This window comes from Meleagris gallopavo, chromosome 1, assembly GCF_000146605.3.
Source record: "Meleagris gallopavo isolate NT-WF06-2002-E0010 breed Aviagen turkey brand Nicholas breeding stock chromosome 1, Turkey_5.1, whole genome shotgun sequence".
Classification (NCBI taxonomy): domain Eukaryota; kingdom Metazoa; phylum Chordata; class Aves; order Galliformes; family Phasianidae; genus Meleagris; species Meleagris gallopavo.
Window position 1 is genome coordinate 65,168,642 of NC_015011.2, and position 6,183 is coordinate 65,174,824.

Sequence of the window (6,183 nt, forward strand, 5' to 3'; positions counted from 1 at the left end):
CCCTTTTTCTTTTTTCCAAAAGATATGACCTATTTTTTTCTGTACTGTTAGATTCCATTGCCTGCTTACTGCTGTTTGCATTATATTTATGTTGACATAAATAGTTAAAGAGTAATTTAAGAGCATAAGAGCAATGATAGGCATCTTCTTGCTGCTTACTGCATTGCTAATGCTTTTATGGCATGCAGAAAATTCTTAAATATTTCATATAACTTATCCTTCCCTTTAACCATTCCCTTCTCTGTAAAGGATATAATGAAATATGAATTATGCCTGTGTAATGTTTTACATACCCTAGTGACTTCCTCAATTCAATCGTATTACACATGCCAATTCTGTGCAAAATAAGAGAGAAACTACAGCTTAGTCGATGTCATTCTGGTTTTAATACATGTTCTTTGTCTTCCACCATCACTCCAAATTCCCTGCTAAGCATGAAGATCCGGAAATGGAGTGGGTTATGGAAAGCAAACTCATCCTTGATTCTGCAGCGAATCAAAATATAATCAATTTAAATCCATGAAAATTCAACACCAGCCTTTAGTTCAGGTATACAACTGTTCTGAAAACAAAATTTTGCAAAGTTTTCATTTTCAAAAGCAGTCTCTCATGCACAATCATGTACAAAAAGAACAACTGCTTGCATGTAAACCTATTTCATCTGCTGATTTGAATGTTAATTCTATGTTGAGAAAGGTGTGTGGACGGAATTAATTCTAGAAGTGCAATTCAAAGCAAAGGAGCTTATCAGGAGTAGTCAACATGGATTCGTGAAGGGGAAATCATGCTTGACTAGTCTAGCCTTCTATGATGACATGGGCTGAAAGGGTGAGGGGAGTGCAGTGGATGATGTATACCTTGACTTGAGCAAAGTGTTTGAAACAGTCTCTCATAAAAATCTCAGAGGTAAGCTTAGAAAGTGTGGGATAGATGAGTGGACAGTTGGATTGAGAGCCAGTCGACTGGCAGAACTTAGAGGGTTGTGATCAGTGGTGCAGAATCTGGTTGAAGGCCTATAGCTAGCAGTGTTCCCCAGGGATTGATATTGGGTTTGGTCTTGTTTGACATCTTCATTAATGACCTGGATGAAGGGACAGAATGCCCTCTCAGCAAGTTTGCTGATGGTACAAAGCTGGGAGGAGTGGCTGCTACACCTGGGGAGGAGTAACAGCACACATCAGTACAGGCTGGGAACAGACTGGCTGGAAAGGAGCTCTGCGGAGAAGGATCTGGGTAGTGCAGTTTCCTTCTCTGGAGATATTCAGATACTGTCTGGACTCTTTTCTGTATAACCTTGTAAGGAACCTGCTTTAGCAGAGGGCTTGGAGCAGATGATCAACCCTGCCTGTGGCAGACGGGTTGGAACTTGATCCTTGAGGTCCCTTTCAACCCAAGGCATTCTATGATTCTATGATCTCCAGAGATCCCTTCCAAGTTACAAGATTCTGTGATTCTGTGATGCTACATCTGGAAGTAGCACTGGAGATATGAACATTTTTTAGAAACAAGAACAGGGTTGTGAAGAGAATTCTGGGGGCCTGGAGGTGAATAATGGCAGCTTTAGTCAAGCTGAGGCATTAAAGAATTGCTTTAGACCCCATGTATTTACAGAACTGATACCTGTGTTGAATGCATCTTTGTGATGAACTCTACTCACAAAGTGTCAGGAGTGGCTTATCTGCATCCTGGTTGCTCTTCCATCTATGGCATGGAAGATGCTTCACACTTGGCACCCTTGAACAATGGCTGAGACAGAGATGCTTTCTGAAAGGGCTGAATTGATATTAATTCCTTCCTCATTTTCAAATGATTGTATTATATAACATTTTCGTGAGTCATGAATATCAAAGCATATATTTTCATTCATGGAAAGGAACTTGAGAGTAATTCTTCCCAATTACACATAAGAGCTGTTGTCTTGTCAGAGTATGTTTGATGTATAAGGTTCTTCATGACAATCATGTATTGCAGCCTAACATTTTACATCTAACAAATACAAAGTTTTTGTAGTATTTCAAGTTATATTCCAGTATGAATTTCCCTTAAAAAAAAAAAACAACAAAAAACTAATGTTCTGATTTACATTAATTTAGAATGAATTTGTTAATAAGAATCTTGAAAAGCTCAAAACTATTACCTTAAGTAGAAACCTGCATGACTGTGTTGTATTTTGTTCTCTCATGACCTTTATGAGGTCTCCAATGGTTTCAATTTTTTGAGTTGGCAATAGTTGCAATTCCTACCAGTTATTTTTCTCTCTTATTTAGGCATGAACAGTTGAATTCAATGTGTTATTATGGCCTGTCTTTATTTATGAAAGGAACTGGGGATGTTTAGTTTGGGGAAAAGGAGGCTGAGGGGAAACCTTATTGCTCTCTCCCAATATCTGAAAGGTGCTTACAGCAAGAGCGGGGTTGGTCTCTTCTCACTGGTGACAGGTGACAGGATGAGGGGAAATGGCCTCAAGTTGTGCCAGGGGAGGTTTAGACTGAATATTGGGAAAAATTTCTTTACAGAAAGGGTTGTTAAGCTCTGGAATAGGATCCCCATAGGATCCCCAGGGAGGTGGTTGAGTCACCATCCCTGGATATGTTTAAAAATTGTTTGGATATGGTGCTCAGAGACATGATTTAGTGGAGGGTTGTTAGAATTAGGGTTGTATGATTAGGTTGTGGTTGAACTCCATGATCTTTAAGGTCTTTTCCAACCTGAGCAATTCTATGATACTATGATTCTATGAATTGCTACCCAGTGCAAGTAATGCTTTTAAGTATAAAAACATTATTCTTGTACGGGACTCTGTATAGCTTGGAAGAAATGCAGTTTTCTTAATTTTATGCCAAATATTCATATATGGAATAAAAATATATTTATCTATAAAAATATTAGCATATTTGCCCCAGAAAAACCCATCTCTTTTCCTCTAAGATTTGTTTTCTGTTTGTAGCAGAATGTTTGAATAGCAGAGAAAAATAAAAATGGTATATTCCACAATAAAAGAATTCTTATTGAACATATGTTTTCACATTCTTCCATGTTTGTCTTTCTAAATGTATGGAGAACAAGACAGAAATTGTTCTCTTTCCTCACTGTCTTCATGCAACCCAATTTATTAGTCTTCCCAGTGTCTTCTAAAATTATAGCTTAGTAGTGCTGCTTGATGTCCCCAAACAGGTTAGCACTCAGACTTCACAGTGCCTTGGTGAAGTCACACAGCTTTTTCACCCTTGAGTTCCTGAGCAACTTAATTTAACTTACATGTCGGCATGGGAGCAGTGAAATCACTGGTTGACTCCTTTCATTGTGTCAGCAGTGCTTGCATTTAGAAGGTACTTCAGAAGGTTCCTTTTGGGAACATGAAAGGGATAGGAAGCTTGCAGTAGCAAATATTATGGAGACTATAAGAAATCACAAAGCAAGCATCTTGTAGCTAAAGAAATGTATATATGTATAAAATGGTTGACTGGGTCATTGCATAAATGACAAGTTGTTAAACTTTTTTTAAAATAAAGAAGACTAATTACTCACTGGCTATAAAATAGCATCCTACCTATTTGTTACTGTGCTGATCACATACTACTGATCATATTTCATATTTACTGTAACCTTCATCTTAGCATTAAATACTGTATCTCTAGAAAGGTAAGAGTGATGAACTTTGGTGTAGAAATGTAGTCACCATTAAAAAGTTCTAGAGTGCAAGTTAATGCAATCAGAGAGCAGTGTTAATTATCTCTATGAATTTTTTTACAAATTAAAGCAGCATTTACTTATTTAAAATGAAAAATTGCTGACTTCAACTATAACTTGCATAGAAAACATACACTTTTTTTGAGTTATAAGAAGAAATTCTTCATAGGGTTTAAAAACATGTATTTTCTTATGTCTTGCAACAGGCCAGACACAAGCATATAGGGTAGCTTCAACTTTCTAAAGCCCATGGATTGCTAAGTTTTGGATCCATAGTAAGAAAGTTACTAGTATCTTGATGTGCTTTCTAGTGAACAGAATGAACCTCTTAGAGGTAACTGACCTTGAAATTACATAATGTTGGCTTGATCAAGATAGATGCTGCAAAAATTTCAGAAGCAGTGTCTTCTAAAATTTCTCCCAAGGTATTTTCTAATCATGATTTATTAGAGTTCAAGTAATCTAATATATATTTACATGCATTTTGTTCTGTATGTAGGATATCTTGTGTCTCTCATTAAGTTTCAGCTCATGAAACAGAGAAGCCTAAATCAAACAAGGAATAGAAAGCAAAGAGAAAAACAACAAAAAGATTTCAGTAGTTATTCAAATTATTTCACAAACTCTCATTAATGTTGAATCTTAGCAATTATAATTTCTGTTTCTCTGATGTCTCATATTTCAATTAGATGAGATGGTAGACCTGCCTGTATGAATTTATTTTCTCAGTAGCTTCCTTATCACTGTGTATGAGGAAGATATAAATAAGTAACAAGTAATGTGGTGTTAAATACTGGCAACTCTTTAAAGGATTGCATAATTTATTCTCAACATTAGAATGAGACAAAAGGTTAGACTGAAATTGAACAAGCTATTCCCATCTGCAGAGTGGTTTTAGTAAAACCTCAAATTAAAAGGAGGAAGGAGAAAGCAGTACACTGTAAAGGGATGTGTGCTATACCATAACTCAAGGCTTTCAGCAGGAGAGACAGCACACTTGCTGTACCCCAGCCCATTATCTCTGAAGTGGTTTCCCTGCTTGCTAAGTCCCACAACAAGTTGGGATTTACCACAGGGCCAGCAGCACTCAGAGGCCATGTGGAAAGGAGACTGGTTAGTGGGCAGGCTGCCATAATGAGGGTTCTTGCTGCTGTGGAGGCCTAGGGCAGCATGGGGCAGCCACACTGCACACGGCTGTGGGCTGCAAATGTCCAGTGTGGGAGCCACAGGCCCAGTGGACCCTTGGGCCTGGCAGGGGCACAGTGTGGCTGGGCAGCCCTCTTGAGCCCAGGCCAGGCTCTCACACTGCCTGATGAGCAGGGCAGTGATGGGGGCAGCGGGCTGGGCTGGGAGACCTGCACCAGGTTTGGCCACATGGATGCAACCACTGAAAGACCAAGCCAGGCATTTCAATTCCATAAATCAAATGACATTTGAAATGCTGTAGGTCATGGATGTCTAACCTTCTGACATGCCTGGGCTGCACTGAACGAAAAGGAATTGTCTTGGGCTACATATACATCGGTCACTCTGAAAGTAATGCCTCCTATTTATTTCCATTGAAACTACAACTGAGGGAAAGAGTACAATAGCATCATATCATAGAGAAAGCTCTGAGCTACAAAATATTATTTTTCAGTATAGGAACCAGCATTAGCTATGCATTTTCACCAGTGGCAAAGAAGAGCCTGCATATTTGTAAAAATATTCATGGCCATGCAGAACACGGCTTCTCTTCCACATCACTGTTGCCACCTCTGAAACACAACACCCACCATGGTCTGCTCACTGTTTTCATATCCACAGTTCGATCTCCAGAGAGCATCAATGAATGTCAATGTCTGCTATTTTTTACACGTAGAGGAATTCAATCACGTACCTTTGTTTCATGTGTACTTCCATGTCAGATGTCATGTTGTCAAACTGTCTTCTGCTGCCATCTGTCAAATGGCACAAAATGCAATAGGATACCTGTGGGGACTTTCAATCTCTAGTGCTATCCCACCAACATCTGCCTCTAACAATGCATCAGTCTGGCTCAATGGCAATGATTTCAATTCTTAGTGAGTTCTCAACGTGCTCTTCGGAGATTTTTGACAAAATCTTACTCTTCCTTTGCTTTACCCTTGAAAACAGTTATTCACCAATGTACATACTGCCAAAAAGTGATGATGTGAATAAGATGCTACAGTGAAGTGATGGATATTTCTTTCTGGTTAGGGAAGTTTTATAAAAATCCAGTAGAGGCACATGATCAAATTTTTAGTTCAATGTCTGATTGCAACTCTATGCATTCCTTTTGAAAATTTTCAGGTGATGTATTTATGTTGACTGAAAATAGAGTTGCAAATATGCCTTTTTTTTCAATCTTGAAAACTCATCTCAAATCCCTTTATCAAAATGAAAAGCAAGGATGCATATTTTTTTTGTTGTTCACAGGACTATATTTAGCTGATGTATACAATCATTTGCTATAACTTACCTTAATAACCT